Here is an 18,453-nt window from a genome sequence, read left to right as displayed (position 1 = left end):
CACATGTACACACAGGTATACGTGAGAATGTTCTTGACACACTGTGTATCAAAAGAAACTGAAAACATTTCCAATTTCCATCAGTTGTACACTGGATAAATAAAACCTGGTATTTTCAAAAAGTAAAACAGTATACTGTAGAGAAAACAAAGTACAGTTATACTCATCATGTGTGCGTGCATACTCAGACACTAAGTCGTGTCCAACTAGTTTTAACCCCTTTAACCACCAGGCTCCTCTGTCCGTGAGATTTTCCAGGCAAAAACACTGGAGTGGATAGCCATTTCCTCCTCCAGGGGATGTTCTTGACCCAGGGATCTAACCTGTATTTCCTGCAATTGACAGGTGGATTCTTTACAACTGAGCCAACTGGGAAGCCCCGCCATACCCATCAATAGATGTATCTCAAAATTACAACACAAAAAAACAAAATAAGTCATAGGAGAACACATATTAATCCATTTAAGAATATTCGAAAGCAGAAAAACGAAACAAAAACTTTTTTTCTGATACATGTATGGGAGAAAACTTAAAAAGAGTTAGGGAATTATTAACACAAAATTCAGGAAAATGGTTACATATGGAGGAGACGTGATGTGGGACAAGTGTTCAGCTCTGATCCTCAAGGGGTCTGAACTTCCTGCTAATGTTCTAGTTCTAACAGGGTGGTATGAACAGGGGTGATGTGTTATAACTAGTTTTTAAAGAGTATATGTATGTTTAAATTTGCATATTTGTATGTATGACATTGTTCACAATAAAAAGTACTTCTTTATTATTGTGATGAACCATGTGACAGGTATATGTTGAGTGTAAGTTTCTAACTAAACATATGTTATTCCTTTCTATATTAAGCCTGGGGATTGCTGTCAAAGATATGTGACAGAAAGTAATTAGAACAGGTTATTGAGTGCCTTAGTGAAAAGGGGCTAAGTTATCTGGTTATCCATCCATCACCCATCCATCTGTCTATAGTGGCAAACAGTACATAGCATTGTATAAAATGACAAATGTTAACAACTGCTGAAGCTAAGTAAAGATAGAAATTTGAATAATTTTCTTACAAAAAGAACTTAAAGGACGGAAATTCCCCGATGGTCCAGTGGTTAGGACTCCATGTGTTTACGGCCAAGCACGTGGCCAGGGAAGGAAGATCCCATAGGCTGGGTGGTGCAGCCAAAATAAATAAAATAAAAACATCTTTGTATATTAAAAAAAAAAAAACTTGAAGGAAAAAAATATGCATTTCTGGATTCCAAAAGTGAGGTAGAACCTCTGGGGTCTGGGCCTGGAAATCTGTACTTTTAACACAAGGCAGGTGAAACCCTTGACCAGGCATGTTCGAGTTGTTACAGTGTTAAGAAAAATAACAGTTCTCAACCACACCAGGCAGAAATTAGCATTCAAATGCGATTCGAGTGATTGAAAAACAGCTTGAAAAAATATAACATTTTTTGAAAAAAATTTTAAATCTATAAAAATGTTTTTTTAAAGTAATGGATATCAATGAATTTAAAGTAAAGTATACCTATACATTGCCTCAGAAGCTGCAGGTACTCATGGAATTTACCTCCTCCCTCCTTTGAGCCACTGGTTTCTTTTTTCACCACTATACATTCTCTCCCCCTTCGTGTAAACTTTATAGTATGGTTTTTATCAAGAATGTTATATAAGGCAGGATAATGTCCAACTGGTACAATCAGGAATGTTGCTAACTTAATCTTCTCTTAAAATTCACTGAATTGTTTCAGATTTCTCACTCAGCAAGGCAAAAAAGTGCCGTAAGTTGAAGAAAGGCTGACTTTTGGCTTTCTATCAAATGGAAATCAGAAGACTGAGCTGTGTCTCCATAATAGGCTAGCATTACACGGTCCACAGATCTCTTAATTGTAGAGGCTTTGGCATTTTCAAGGCTGAGGTTACTTAGAGGGAAATTGAAGCCAAGTGAAATGTAATTAAGAGGGAAAAGACATGGTAGGATGAGGTTGGGGAAGCTGGTTTGCGGCTGTGTAAGGCAGCCCTGATATCCTAAACGGCATCTCACAGCAAAGAACACTTTCCTGAATACTGCTTGCTGAGACAAACACTGCAGCTGTTTTATATGCTCACTCTGCAATTTCGCCTTTGTAAACAGTGACATACTAGCAAAGTTCAATAAAACCACAAGCCCTAGAGCCATACCAGGGATATTTGAAACTTCAATCACACAACTGAAAAATGACCAGCCGCTCTTCACAGTTCAATATTTACCAGAATGGCTTCCCAGGTGGCACAGGGATAAAGAATCCACCTGCCAATGCAAGATACACCAGTTTGATCCCTGGGGCGGGAAGATCCCCTGGAAGAGGAAATGGGAACCCATTCCAGTATTTTTGACTGGAGAATCTCAGGGAGAGAGGAGCCTGGCGGGCTACTATTTATGGAGTCACAGAGTAGGACATGACTGAGCAACTAAACAATTTACTAGAATCTGTCATAGTCTCTTGGCAAGAGAGACTCTGGGCACATGAGAATCTTGCAGTTCTTTAGGCACAAGGCTTGGAAACCTGCATATGAAATCTAAAACCTTGGGCTCTGCCTGCCTCCAGTGCCTTCCGCTGTGAGAAGAGAGAAAAGCAAGAGGTCCCTGTCTACACAATTTCTGAGTAGTCTGAAATTTCTGTCTATTCAGTTTCTGAGAAGCGGCAGGAAATATAGCCAGATCTTGCAAAGTCCTAGTCCATCTATCACAGTCCCCTTGTTGTTGTTTAGTCACTATGTCATGTCTGACTCTCTGTGATCTCATGGACTGTAACTTGCTAGGCTCCTCTGTCCATGGGATTTCCCAGGCAAGAATACTGCAGTGGGTTGCCATTTCCTTCTCCAAGGGATCTTCCCTACCCAGGTATCGAATATGTATCTCCTGCATAGGCAGGTGGGTTCTTTACTGCTAAGCCACCTAGGAAGCCATCACAGTCCCCTATTTGGGTTTAATATATAACCTTTAGGGGTGATATCCTTTGCACACAAGATAGGATACTTGGAGGAGGGTAGTATAAGCCTGGGTAGCTGGTAAACTGTGTATACCAGCACATTTCACACAGTATGGATAGTGGTTCAGACAGATCAATCCCAGATAGACAGATAGCTCTGTGACCTTCAGCGACCTTTCTGTTTCTCAGTCCTCCTGTGTGTCATGGACATGATGACAGTTGGATCCACCATACAAACTGTTGTGAAGACTAATCAAGGTTACATTCGGATAGCACTTAACACAGTGCCTGGCACAGAGCAAATCATGGACAAGTATGCACTTCACTAGGTAAAATTAACTAACTGGTAAAGAGACCAAAAATATATGTCTGTATTAAAATATAGTTTAAAAAAATGCTGTCTCTCATTCAGTCATTTATCATGTATTACCCAGCATCCATGCATAAGACTTTATGCTGGGTTTTAGGCTGACACCAAAAATTCCCATCTCCTACCATCAGAGATTAAAGTTTTGAGATAGGTTGGAAACTGGAACCCTCATCTCCTTGAGCAACAGAATACAAACAAACTATAAGGGACTGAAAATAACTACACGCCTGCAGAGTGGGGCAGTTATGAACAATAAGATCCAAAAGACCACAAACCAAGTACCTTTTCTGAAGCACCTAGAGCCAAAGAAGAGTACTGTGCATGGTCCCTGCACACAGCACCACAGAGGGGTGGGCACACCACCTAAGCTGTGCCTCCTCTCCACTCACTGATCTGTCCCTGCCCTCAGCCCATTTAAGAAACCAGCCTGCCCCCTCCTTGGGGAACCAGCAAGGCCACCTGTGTCTTGTTCTCACTCCCATGTGCTGCAGCATGAACCCCGATAAACCTTGCCTGAATTTATTGTCTGGTCTATTAACAATTTGTATTGATTAAACAGTCCAAGAGGTTAACTGGGGCCACTAGCCATTTTACCGGATATGATTTCATGAGCTTTGCTTGTAAGGAGTTTCAAATTGGAAAGAACTAGGAGAAAGAAAGTGGAGACATTGCTGGAGAATTTTTTATTTGTCATTAAAATAATGACAAATGAGTAAAGCACAGTTTAAGTGTCTGCCGGATTTGCTTCTAGTTTAGGACAGTGACATTATGTTATATTATTAAGATAAACAGATTTATTTAGTAATAGACTTTTAAAAGAGCAGAAAATTAAAACTATATTAAAGATATCACGTCTTTGTCACTTATTTCAGAAATACTGTGGATATTTTTTTAAATGTTAGGTACCAATGACTGTACCTTAATTTGTTCAAACTATTCCATTTTTATTGTTTATGCTTTTTAGGTATTATGATCAGTGCTATAAAATTTTTATTTACATAAATATTTGTACATTATCTCTGGCCATTTCCTAACAGTAAAACTATGTAAGAAGGATTCATGTTCTATAGGTGAATGTTTTTTTACAGTTTAGGGAATATTTTGTTATTTTCTTTCTAACAAGTATTCTTCAGTTTAAACCTAAATCATATCTAAGTGACCATCTCAATATTAAATACTATCTTCCTTTAAACTTTGCCCATACACTATAGAAAATTTTCTTTTGTATTACCATCCCAGTGAATAGAATTCTTAATTCCTTAAATATTAAAAATAGTAATATGCTCCTTTGAAAGAGAGTTTAACTGATAAGATGGCTTAATAGATTTTAAAGAATCACTAATGAAAAAGTAGAGTTGGACTGTGAAGAAAGCTGAGCACCGAAGAATTGATGCTTTTGAACTGTAGTGTTGGAAAAGACTCTTGAGAGTCCCTTGGACTGCAAGGAGATCCAACCAGTCCATTCTAAAGGAGATCAGTCCTGGGTGTTCTTTGAAGGACTGATGCTGAAGCTGAAGCTCCAATACTTTGGCCACCTCACGCAAAGAGTTGACTCATTGGAAAAGACTCTGATGCTGTGAGGGGTTGGGGGCAGGAAGAGAAGGGGACGACAGAGGATGAGATGGCTGGATGGCAACACTGACAGGATGGACATGAGTTTGAGTGAACTCTGGGAGTTGGTGATGGACAGGGAGGACTGGCGTGCTGCAATTCATGGGGTCACAAAGAGTCAGACACGACTGAGCGACTGAACTGAATGCAAAAGTATTACAAAATAGTAGGTACTCATGAACTTTTACTTATATTCAAAAGAATTGCTGATGCTTCCTTTTATAAGTGACCCTTTAAATATTTATTGCTCCTGAGCCACTGGGGAAGATCCCACATCATATTAAACTTCTATTAATTTATTCAAACAAAGCAAAATAAAAACAAGTGTAAATTTGATGGCTGCCTAGCGAAACAGCCCCATACTGGAGGTTTAATAGCAACAGATGCATTGTCTCTGATTTAGCTTGCCTGTGGATTCTGGATTCAATATTGTAATAGCTGGGTAACTACTTTTTTGAAAGAAAGAAAATCTAAACACACATGTTTAGGGGTAGCCTCCTTGAAATCACTGCTGAAAACAAATTAGTTCAAATCATACTTGACAGAGGCATCCAGAAATATGGCCTCTGATCCACCCCAAATCGTATGCATTTAGGGTTTAACTAGATTCTTGCAGTAAATTTAATAGATGTATTATGTGTTCTTCTGCTCTTTTTTTTTTTTTTTTTTTTTACATTTCTTAACTTTATATTGATGGGTGAAAAGGACTGGAGACCCCAAAACTGATCATTATTTTTGTAGCCAATATATCAAATCAGATTACCCATTATCATTGATCTCTATCTTTAACATATATTCAAAAAAATACTTTAAAAACATCTTCATAGGAAGTTTACAAATAAATATTATTTTCATAGAAAACTTTATAGAAGAGATACTAAAATAGAGGTGAAAACTTGTGGCCCAGAGAAGTTATTCAAAAGGCTCTTCTCCAGGCTTCCCTGGGGGCTTGGTGGTAAAGAATCACTTGCCGATCCAGGAGACACGATTTCAATCCCGGGTCCAGAAGATCCAACATGCCACAGAGCAACTAAGCACAAGTGATACAACTTCTGAGCCTGTGCTCTAGAGCCCAGGAGGCAAAACTACAGAGCCCGCATGCTGCAACTGCTGAAGCCAGAGAGCCCTAGAGCGCATGGGCCCGTGCTCGGCAACAGAAGTCACTACAATGAGAAGCCCGTGGACCATAGTGAGTGTAGTCCCACTCCTCGAAACTAAAGAAGAGCCATGAAGCAACGAAGACCCAGCACAGCCAAAAATAAATAAATAAACTTCTTTTTTTTTCTTTTAAAGGGGTATTCTCCAAGGCCTTTCACTTTTTTTCTTTGTGTCTTCCCTGGTGCCTCAGTCTGTAAAGAGTCTACCTGCAACTTCAGTGACCTGGGGTCAATCTCTGGGTTGGGAAGATCCCCTGGAGAAGAAAATGGCAACCCACGACAGTATTCTTGCCTGGAGAGTTCCATGAACAGAGGAGTCTCGTAGGCTACAGTCCATGGGGTCATAAAGAGTCGGACACAATTAAGTGATTAACACTTTCACTTTTCTCCAACACTGTACAGTTAGTAAGAAGTTCAGGCAGAATCAGACTGGCAATCCAGTTCCCGAGGCTAGACCATGTTACTATTTTGCCCGAGCCTTTCTTTTACCCAGTGCAGCTGCCTGCTTTTCCTTCACACCAAAACTCTTCAATATTTATTTCTGAGGTGGGACAGAGCTGAACGTAGAACCATACAGCTGACTCTGAACAATGAGGACTCAAGGTGCTGACCTTCAGCAGTCCAAAATCTACCTATAACTTTATAGTTTGTCCTTTAGTCCCTGGTTCATTTTTGTCCTTGGATTCAATTAACGTCCAATCATGCAGTACTAGAGTTCTTATTCAGTGAAAAAATTCTGCGTGTAAGTGGATCCTTGCTGTTCAAACCTATGTTTTTTAAGGGTCAACTGTATGTACTATTCAATGAGCTTTTTGTTTCTGTAAGGTACAGCATTCTGGCGACAGACAGTAAAATCATAAAGCAGAAACAACTAATTCAGATATGCTTACTCTTCTGAATATAAAATTCGTTTTAATTGGGTGGGTCTGGCTTTTGAAATGTTTTTACAGTAATGGTGATACATTTATATTAATCTCTTTTGGCTCAGAGAAAGTTTTGTGGATTATAGAGACTAATTCATATGTAATGCTACCATGGATAATAAAAATGTTCACTGTAAATTTTAAACTGAGTCAGTTTATGTATTTTAGTAAATGGAATGAGGTAGGTGAAGAATTCATTTTACAAAAAAATTCTGCAGCAAGATTTCTTGTGATGTAAATAGAGCTCAGGAAGAAGATGAGCTTCCCATGTGGTGCAGGGATGAAGAATCCACTTGCCAAGCTGGAGATGCAGGTTCCATTCCTGGGTTGGGAAGATTCCCGAGAGAAAGGAATGGCTACCTGCTCCAGTATTCTGCCTGGGAAATCCCATGGATAGAGGAGCCTGGCAGGTTACAGTCCATGGTGTCGCAAGGAGTCAGACACGACTGAGCAGAGACAGATCCTGGACCATGAAGGATTACAGGATATATGCACTTTACACATCAGTTTCTCTCGGGAAAAAAAGGAGGTTGCATATTCTAAAATTTCCTTTCTTTAAAATCTTTTTGATTGTTAGTTGACTCACATGGAGATAGCTCCCCTAAATTTTTACATTTTTGTCACTTTTGTATTGTCTATAGTATTATATTTTTGTGCTCATCATATAAATTATAAATGTAATTCTCTTGACCACATACTATTTCTACAACCTCATATGTAGTGATAACTATGTTCAATTATTTATATATACTAAATATGTATTTTATATACCAAACACATGACATATAAACTGTTTACCTGTTATATACATATTTATATATGTAAATATGTCCCCAGGTAAGCCTAGGTAAACAAGTTGTATTTCTAAATTCTCAAGCAAATAACTGTTTTTACACTTCAATTTAAACATATCTTGTATGTGTGCTTAAGTTGCTCAGTCATGTCTGACTCTTTGCGACCCCATGGACTATAATCTGCGGCTCCTTTGTCCATGGGGATTCTCCAGGCAAGATTACTGGGGTGGGTAGCCATTCCATTTTCCAGGGGATCTTCCCTACCCAGGGATTAAACCCAGGTCTCCTGCATTGCAGGTGGAGTCTTTACCAACTGAGCCAGAAGGGAAGCAAAAATATCTTGAATGAGGCCAAACAGAAAATCAGATTTTTAAGTGAAAATTTTTAATATTTTTTAGAGGATATTTAAAACTTTTTAAGAAGTAGTATGCTATTGAGAGCTAATTAATCCCCCAAATGAACTAATATACATAAAATAGTGTCATTGGGTTTCAATTTTAGATAACAACTACTAATTATTTATGAGATTTTAGGAACTTTGCACATATTGCTTGAGATGGATTGTAATTTTTATTACATAGGTAAGGAAACAGAAGCCCTTGAGTTTAAATAATCAATTAAGGTCACAGTTCTATAAACTGGGCAAAGGGTTGTTCAAAACCATCATCAAAGGCCAGGTTAGTATTCTAAATGGACTGAAAATTACTTTCTGCAACTCACTGATCTCTCCAGCTCTCCCCAATACTATTACTGTGCCCTCCCTCTAAAATGAAAACAGGCTCCTCTACTGAGCTCCCTTTCAACTTCCCTTTTGTAAGGTTTTTGAAATATGTATATAATTGGGAGAGAAATGATCCATGAACTCAGAGGAAAAAAATTCTTCAGAGGTCACATATTCCAGTTCTGGGTTAGATTCAGTAAACATACACCACCGAATGCACTTAATTTAGACAGAATGATTGGGCATTCAAGGTCCTTAAAATTAAACAGTAGCAAGAGCCTGGGAGAAGAAGAGCATAACAGGAAACGCTCTCCAACCAGAATCAGTTTCCTAATTTTTCTCTGGTATTCCTGATGTAATACTATTTCAACACAGCCTGACACACAGTAGCAGCTGCCAAGTGGACAGAGTCCAGGGAAGTCCTGCCATCCTGGCTAGAGCAGAAGGAAAGAGGAATCCCTACAGCTCAGTAAGAGTTACAGAATTCCCCAATATTTTCTCATTTTCTCTGTACCCTCATGTTGGGGGTGAAAATACATATTTTAAATAAAGGAATTAAACATCATTTCTACTGTAAATATTTAATTATTCAAGTACAGAAACATATATTTATGTACCTATTATGAACAACTAAGAAAATGATGCCCTGAAGCAGGGACATGATCAAATGTGCAAATGTTTTACTTCTTTTCCACTGGGAAAACTTCTTCTAACACCTTTATAAGTACATAAACTTCCAACATTAAAATAACTCAAAAACAACTGAGAAATTACATTTGAAATGAAAATTAACACCTTCTGTAGACAAACCTAAAGAGGATATTTTGGGTAGATTTTTAAATTGGATCAAGTTGTTAAAGATATTTTTAAATAAATAAATATTTTTAGATTATGACATTAAATCAAGTGTCTTTTTAAAAATTTTTGTTACAATACTATTCAAGGGTACTTAGCAGAAACTTTCAAAAGGATTAAGAGGATATGCAATGTTTCTACAAGGATTTTCCAAATATTAACTCATCAGTTGATGTTACTACTTTCAAAATGAATGTAGATATATCTTTGTCTTAAACACTCCACTCTTATGAAGAATATTTAAGAAAGTCAAATTTGCTACATATATTACCTAAATAATATAACAGTTTGTTCTCATGAGTGTAAAATTACAAAATATTCATCATGTCAAAATTGAAGAAAAACTGTGCAAATATTTCACAGAACTTGTGACATACAGAACATCCCCAGACAAGAATGAAGGTACACCTGTATAAAAGTTGGAACAAATTGATTTCCAAAGTTTCTTCTTGCACAAAAGTCCTGCACCTCAGCAATCAAATATGATGATTTTCAAAGAGGATGTGGATAATTATATAAACAAAATTTGGAACTATTCGAAATATGACTTAGGATGAGCTGATGCTGCTGGTTCACTCTGACAATCACTAATTTTAGAAGACTTTTTAACAAACTTTATGAGGTTTGAAACCATTTTCCAAGTGGTTTTGACATATTCTCTACTGCCCCCTCTCCCGCTGACACACAACCCCTCAAATTCAGATCTATATGTGTCTATCCTTCACTCAAAAACAGCCCACTTCTAAAAGAATCATTATCTTAATAAATTCAATTAAACTTTCAGTTTACCAATACAATACCTATTTTCCCCCCTCAAACCTCATTTGTAAACCCAAGTAAATTTCCTCTAAAGGTAAAGAGAAATGCAAAATATTGTTGTAGGATTTTAAATGATACATTCTCATTCTCACAAAAGTAGTACAGAATGAAAGAGTAGTAACTGTAAACTACATAAATATCCAGCACAATAATTAAGAAGACACATTACAGTGAAACATTATAAAGTCACATTTCTTTAAAGAATATGGTCAGAAATAATTTGTAAAATAATCAAAATGCTTATAATAATCTGCATATAATTATAATACGGATACTTTTGTCTTAAAGTATTTAAGATCTAGAGATGCTAAAATACAAATCATATTTCCTTTAAAAAATTTTTTCTATAAGAAATGTATAACAGAATTTATAATCTGAAATGAAAAACAATAAAGAGAAACAGAACTGACAATCTACCCTCAAAGTGATTTTAACTAAAAAGAACTCAGGTTCACCAAAGATGAAAAGTTTACACACACTTTCAAGCACAATACTCGATAGATTTGAAACCAAAGTCTTGGCTCCTGTGGTGTACTGAGATGATTAGTTTTATGTGTTTCTTGATTACAAGGGGACTGGATAGTTGAGTGGGTTCAGTATGAATAAAGTCTGGTGATTGTGAAGAATTCAGTCATTCCTATTCCACACTTGGGCAACTTAATAGGTTGCTGTTACATGCACTGGAATGAAGAAACAATCTTACTCAAAAAGCAATTACAGAGGCCTGCACTAACAAGATAAACTTAGGTCTGTTATTTTGGAATAAAATACACAATTTAAGTGTACAGAGATACATGGAATCTAGAACATGGAATAAATATTTAATTATATATTCGCATGAAATCAGTCATACAATAGTAAACAGTTATTTATTTTCATTATGAAAATGTTGGCAAAATCTAATCAATGTATATTAAGCTTTAATACTTTATACATTTTTCTCATTTTAGTCTCATCATGGTTCCTTCCAAACAAAAAGTCTATGACTGGATATTTCCTTCATTTTAGGAAGAAGTTGGTTATGTGGCTTTATTTTAAAACAAAAGAATTTGATTAAATGGGAGCAAACTGATAGTCACAGTTGATACATAACTTTTACCAAACATATTAGTTTAACTTTTTAAAAGAGAATATTAAGCTTCTTTATTTTAATTTTCAGAGGAGGCATGTTTCTGTTACTTGGAGTATAAGAAATAGCAGAAGAGTAACATAATCATGATGTTTTAGGAAACATGACCATGCCAATCATGATATCTGAAAGATTACCAGAAAATATATTATTGTGTCATTTTTTGGTTAGTCTTCTAGTGTCAAACTGTAACAAAACAGGATGTCATAGGACCTACAATAAAAATCATACTAAGAAATCTTACATGTACAAAAACAGCCATTTAAATATATTATCAGCAAAAGTACATATATTACAAAAAGGATCCCTCCTACCTATACCCCATTTCTTATTTCATGTCTTCCAAGAGGTTTTCTAAGCAAACACAAATATGTGTGTGTGCTTTAGTCGCTCAATTGTGTCCAACTCTGTGATTCCACGGACTGTAGCAAAGGTCCATCTAGTCAAGGCTGTGGTTTTTCCAGTGGTCATGTATGGATGTGAGAGTTGGACTGTGAACAAAGCTGAGCACCGAAGAACTGGTGCTTTTGAACTGTGGTGTTGGAGAAGACTCTTGGACTGCAAGGAAATCCAACCAGTCCATTCTGAAGGAGATCAGCTCTGGGTGTTCTTTGGAAGGAAACTCCAATACTTTGGCCACCTCATGTGAAGAGTTGACTCATTGGAAAAGACTGACGCTGGGAGGGATTGGGGGCAGGAGGAGAAGGGAACGACAGAGGATGAGATGGCTGGATGGCATCACCGACTCGATGGATGTGAGTTTGAGCGAACTCCGGGAGTTGGTGATGGATAGGGAGGCCTGGCATGCTGCGATTCATGGGGTTGCAAAACAGTCGGACACGACTGAGCAACTGGACTGAACTGAACTGAACTGAACTGGACTGTAGCCTACCAGGCTTCTCTTGTCCATGGAATTCTTCACGCAAGAATATTGGAGTAGGTTGCCATTCCCTTATCCAGGGGATCTTCCTGACCCAGGGATAGAACCTGAGTCTCCTGCATTGCAGGCAGATTTTCTACTATCTGTTACCTTCTAATACAAATGGCAGTTTCCTATATACTGTTTTTTATTTTGCTTTTTATTAAAATATCTTGATGTTGATTACACTTCAGTTCATATAACCTTATTTTTTTTAAATGACTACACCACAGTTCAACAGGCTATTTGATGAAAATTTAAACTGTTCCCAATTGTATGACATTACAAACAATGCTGAAATAAATTTATACATACTTCTCTGTGTATTTGTGTATTAAATCCTTGGAAGCAGAACTGCCTGTCTAAAGTTTTGCGCATTTTTGATATTACTGTAAAACTCTTCTCCATGAATCTGAATCAGCTCACAAACCGATAAAATTGTGTTACATTCCTAACACTATGTTTTATCAAAAGTTTTGTCATTACAAACTGAAAGGTGAAATATTTCAGGTTTATTTTCCATATCTCAAACAGTTTTTATTATTTGCTTAAAAGTCACTTTCAGTTACACTTCTGTGAACTGCCTGTCATGTGTCCATTTTACTGTTTGCTAGTTTTTTTAAATTATTTTCATGTTATTTATCTGAATAATATTAAAACTTTAAGAATATTGTTATTAATTTTTACTATATTTTTGCCATATATTTTTTTGACTAAACTGTAAAAAAAATTAGACTATTACAAAAATGAAGTTTAATTTTAAATACTTTCCTTTATAAAGGACAGTGTCTCTCTCTTCCTGAAGAACGAGTACTATACAAGTGACTTAAGGACAATGCTACTTTAATATAAAAGTGTATGAAAATTAACTATGTTTTCTGTTTATGAAAATATTAACAGGCTGTGAAATGCCTCAGGCAAAAGTTTTCAACTTTTCAATTGTGTGCCTATAGGAAATCATAGCAATCAATGCTAAGGAACCAGATAAAGGAAGGGATTTTCAAAGAAAGAACCTGAAAGAGAACATTCAAAAAGAAAGCAAATAGAGCAAAGAAAAAGAAAAGCTTTGTGATAGAAAATATATTTCTTCTACACTGAATGACAACTAACACATCCATAAAGGAATTATATGCATAAATTACCATTTATGCCCTCAGGACCCTTACTATTATTTTATTTTTCCTATTGTAATATTACTTTTCATTATAAACATGCATATATTACAGAACTATGTAAAAGAACATGAATATACATATAATACATTCATCCTCAGAGCTATCGCAGGTTCAATTTCAGACCATGATAAAGCACACATATATATAATAAACATACAGACATACACAAATATTTACACATACTGTGTGTCAACTTGTTTCTGTTTGCGTTTCAACTTATAATATACTTTGGACATATTTTCACTTTAGAACACTTAGAACTAACAAATATTTTAAACTATTACAATCCATTGTAGATGTACAATAAATTATATAACTAAATTCCAATCAATGGTTACAAAACTATGCCCAAATTTTCTACTAACAACAATCCTACTGTGACCACCTTTGACACACATTTACTTGCACACTTAGGAAGGAGCATGATGAATTTTAGTAAGTGAATGAATATTTGAAAATTTTGTTATCACCATAAAAAAGTTTTATCAATACATTTCCACTAAGAGTATATTTCTCTCATCACATTATCAGAGAATTATCACACTTTCAAAATCTATGAAACAGGCAAAACACTATCTTACTCTGCATTTTCCTGTTAACAGAGCTGAGGGTCTTTCTGCCACTTGTCATTTGTGTTTCTCTTACTTGGAATTGACATTCTTTATTCTCAGATGGTAAAGAATCTGCCTGCAATGCAGGAAACCTGTGTTCCATCCCTGGGTCCAGAAGATCCTCTGGAGAAGGGCATGGCAACCCACTCCAGTATTCTTGCCTGGAGAATTCCATGGAGAGAGGAGCTTGGCAGACTACAGTCCATGGGGTCACAAAGAATCAGACACCACTGAGCAAGTTAACACTTTCCATTCTCAAATTGTTTAATCCTCAGTCCTTAATGAGAGTTCTAGGCATATTAGAAAATTAGCTCTTTTTCTACTAACAATTGCCATTTGTATATATATATATATATTTTCTTGCAAATGTTAAGAATCATGTCCCTACATGGGCTTTAGGTTTTTCTATCAATCTCAAAAATGCTTTCCCACATGCGACACTCACAAATACTCATTCAGCTTTTCTAGGTTTCATATATTTAAGACTTAAATTGTTTAAATCATCTGCATTTCATTGGTATGTTAAAAGTGAGGGAAAGTTCAAGTTTTATTATTAGGTTACCCAAATAAATATGTAATTATCCTACATGATCAATTAAATGTTATTTCTTCTCCATTCCCTGACTTTAGAAGTATGCTTATCAAATGTAAGCTTTCCTTTTACTCTTGTATGTCTCTTCAGTTTCCTACTTTGGTAGATCTATTTCCTATTCTATGGCCTTTAAATCATTATAGCTTTATAATACCTTTTATTTTATAGTAAAAATCCCCATTCACATATGTACACTTTCCTTGGAATTGAAATCTTTCTGGCATGTAGTTGTTTTTTCACTTGAGTTGAACAGTTGTTTTGAAATCACTCCCCCCCCCATTGGTTATGATGCTGTTTAATTTATATGTTCTTTCAGAGAAATTATATCTTTAGAACAATGTGTTTTACTATATTTTCACCTATACATTCTCACATAGCATATTTTCATCTGTCTCTAGGGCTTTATGCCTCTTTAAAAATACATTTTCCAAGTTATTTCATGCCATATTAAATGGCTTATTTTGTTTTAATCTATATTCTAGTTTAGATATATAATATCTATTGAAAATTTAAAATTGCAGTTAGATGCAATTAGACACTTCATTAAATTCTTTTTTATGAGATTTTAGGTTGCTTTCAAGGTACACAATTGCATTATGTGTAAAAAGGGCTAATTTTGTGTTTTTTCTAATGAGAATGTTAATGTGTCCTCCTGCCTACCTCACTGGCCTACACTACAACGTCAAAGGATATGATCATGACCATTCTTCGCTTTTCCAAATTTCCTGGAAATGATGCTGGCGTTCCAAGTTTTCCCACGATAGGTTTATTGAGGTAGATAGATGGAGGTTATCCTTCTACTCCTAATGTAGTCACACCCAAGAAAAAACACTAAAGATTTACCCTTTAAGAAGGTGGGAAAACCTTACTGCATAGTATCTTCATCTTTGTACTAGTTTGAGTGGATACCTACTAAACATGCAACAAAAAAGTAAAAACTAAATTGTAGATCCTAAGAGAAGATAAGACCAGAAAAACAAATGAAAGGAAACTCTTCAGTCTTGAAATAAAAACGTTTTATTCTGTAGAAACTAAGCAACTGCTCCCTGAAACCCTGCAAGCCCCCTCCCCGGCAGTTTGAAGTGAAGTTGCTCAGCTGTCTGACTCTTTGTGACCCCGTGGACTGTAGCCTGCCAGTTCGCTGCTGCTAAGTCGCTTCGGTTTGTCCGACTCTGTGCGACCCCATAGACGGCAGCCCACCAGGCCCCTCTGTCCCTGGGATTCTCCAGGGAAGAATACTGGAGTGGGTTGCCATTTCCTTCTTCACCAGTTTACCTGAATGTAAAACTGATGGGTTCTCCCGTCCCTCTGCCAGAAAGCACGTCCAGAAGTGACCGCAAACCCTTTTACCTGCGAGTTAACCTGACCTGGGTCCCCAGCACTGTGCGGAGGCTGGAGGGGCAGCCCGAGACCCCAGCGGAGCCCAGTCCCGCGCAGGAGACGCGGGAAAGGGGCGCAGCGAGGCGGGGCAACACAGCCTGTCTCCCGGGGCCGCTTCTGCGCAGGAGGGACGGTCTCCCCAACAGAGCCTCTGTCCCAAGGCCACGGCCGCCGACTTCAGACCCGGGGGACGGGGGACACCGACCCCCACCCAGCGCCGGAGACGGCTCCCTCCCGACAGCCCAAAACTTCGGAAACCGCCTGAGGATGCGGCGCGGGGCGCATCGAGCCCAGGACGCCGCGCGCCCTCGAGTCCGCTGGCCTCGAACCTCTGCTCTGGGCGCCCGCGACCCCGCTCTCCGCCCGCGCAGCCCCACTCACCGCCCGGCCGGCCGTCCGCTCGGCATCCGGGACGCCGGGCCCAGGGCCTGATGTTATCCGCGGAGGAAGACTAAGGGGCGGGTCGGGAAAAGGAAGAAGGAAGAGAAGGATTTTGAAATGAAAACCCAACGAGTCCCGTGGGGGAGGGGCGCGGGCCGGGGGCGGGGTCCGGGGCAGGGACCCTCCCGGGGTGCCCTCCCGCCCCGCCCCTGCGCTGGGAGCTCCGCAGTCGGGGTCAGCGGTTCCTGGGGGCGCGGCCGCGGCTTGGAGCCTGCTAGCAAGTAAAAACACCAGGCGCAGGAAATGAGGAAGAATTAGTTGTCACCGCTCTCCTGTGAGGTGAGGAAAGAGATAAGAGCAAGTCGACGGCGGCCTGTAATCCAAGAGGCATTTTCTTGAACCTGTGAGGCAGGGCTTCCTGACAGAGATTTCGGAGTCCAGGAAGGAAAAGAAAAAAAAAAAAAAAAACAGTCTTTCGTAAGAACCCTGTTAATTTGCATCTGTCCCACCCCCCCCCCCCCCAACCCTTTGGCTTGGAGACTTGGCTTTGGCGATGCAGTGCTGGCTGGAAACACTGGGGCGCGGGGCCCAGGCATTTGTTTTCCTTTCCACAGGGCTGGAGGAGGCCAGTTTGATGTTGGAGGGAGGAAGCAAGGGGTGCCAGGAGAGAGCGATGGAGGAGCTGAGTTGCCTGTGTTTTCTGAGAGAAAAATGGCATTCGTTAACTACTGTTGTTAGGCACAAGTATTGTTTTCAAACTACAGAGGTTCAGGTCTGTGGTCCACGGGGAGGAAAACAACCCACCGACAGGAACTGGGGGTCCCTGACACTGTAAAGAAACAGAACTGGACAAAAGTAAGTTAGATTAAATTCTAAAGGGAGCTTGGCAGTGCCCCTACTAAGGGAGAAGTTTAGTTAGGGGAAAGCATATGGGAGTGGAGAACTGGAATTTTCCATTTTTCTTTTATGTATGGTATTTGCAATCATGCGTGCGAAATAGATTTTTTAAATTCTTATTGTATCTCTCAGTAGTAATTACATGGGACATTAGCCACATACTGAAATAATGTTAGATTGAAAGCATAAAACGGAGTGGTGCCAAAAACTACAGCTAAATATAATACTACCTGTTAGTTTTGTTTTGAATTCATGAGAGTGATTCAGAAATGGAGTTTATTAATGCAAACATCCATGGTGGTCACATGAACAGGCCCCAGTAATTCAAGAGTGAAACATGTCTCATGGAACATCCTGCTTTGGGGAGGGATAAAGAAACAGTTGAAAGTAAGGCATATGCCCCAAATCCCAAGTTTTGAGAGGAAAAGTAATGATGAAACCTATGTCTTTCTGAAATTCCTGATCTGGTGATGATCCAACTCAAATCCTTCAGGGTATGAAAAATTCTCTATTATTTTTTTTGTAGTAATCGTACTTTCAGTTCAATTCCGTCGCTCAGTCGTTTTCTACTCCTTGTAACCCCATGAACTGCAGCACACCAGGCTTTGCTGTCCATTATTAACTCCCAGAGCTTGCTCAACTTCATGTCCATCAAGTCCGTGATGCCATCCAACCATCTCATCTTCTGTTGTCCCCTTCTCCTCCTGCCTTCAATCTTTCCCAGTATCAGGGCCTTTTCAAATAAGTCAGTTCTTCGCACCAGGTGGCCAAATTGGAGCTTCAGCTTCAGCATCAGTCCTTCCAATGAATATACAGGACTGATTTCCTTCAGGATTGACTGGTTTGATCTCTTTGCAGTTCAAGGGACTCTCAAGAATCTTCTCTAATACCACAGTTCAAAAGCATCAATACTTTTGTGCTCAGCTTTCTTTATGGTCCAACTCTCACATCCATACATGACTACTGGAAAATCCATAGTTTTGACTAGATGCACCTTTGTCAGTAAAGTAATGTATCTGCTTTTTAATATGCTGTCTAGGTTGATCATAGTTTTTCTTCCAGGGAGCAAGAATCTTTTAATTTCATGGCTGCAGTCACCATCTGCAGTGATTTTGGAACCCAATAAAATAAAGTCTCTCACTGTTTC

General features: G+C 38.4%; 1 protein-coding gene across 1 annotated transcript in view; it reads right to left on the bottom strand.

The window, feature by feature from the left end:
- The window catches only part of PLSCR4 (phospholipid scramblase 4), a 42,291-nt gene extending 25,779 nt beyond the window's left edge, over positions 1–16,512 (bottom strand). The window contains exon 1 of the mRNA XM_018049184.1: positions 16,410–16,512. The gene's annotated coding sequence lies outside the window, so the exon portion shown is untranslated. The remainder of the gene's footprint in view (positions 1–16,409) is intronic.

Source organism: Capra hircus, chromosome 1, assembly GCF_001704415.2.
Source record: "Capra hircus breed San Clemente chromosome 1, ASM170441v1, whole genome shotgun sequence".
NCBI classification, from domain to species: domain Eukaryota; kingdom Metazoa; phylum Chordata; class Mammalia; order Artiodactyla; family Bovidae; genus Capra; species Capra hircus.
The sequence above is the reverse complement of the archived record's forward strand: the minus strand, read 5'-3'. Positions and strand labels throughout refer to the sequence as shown.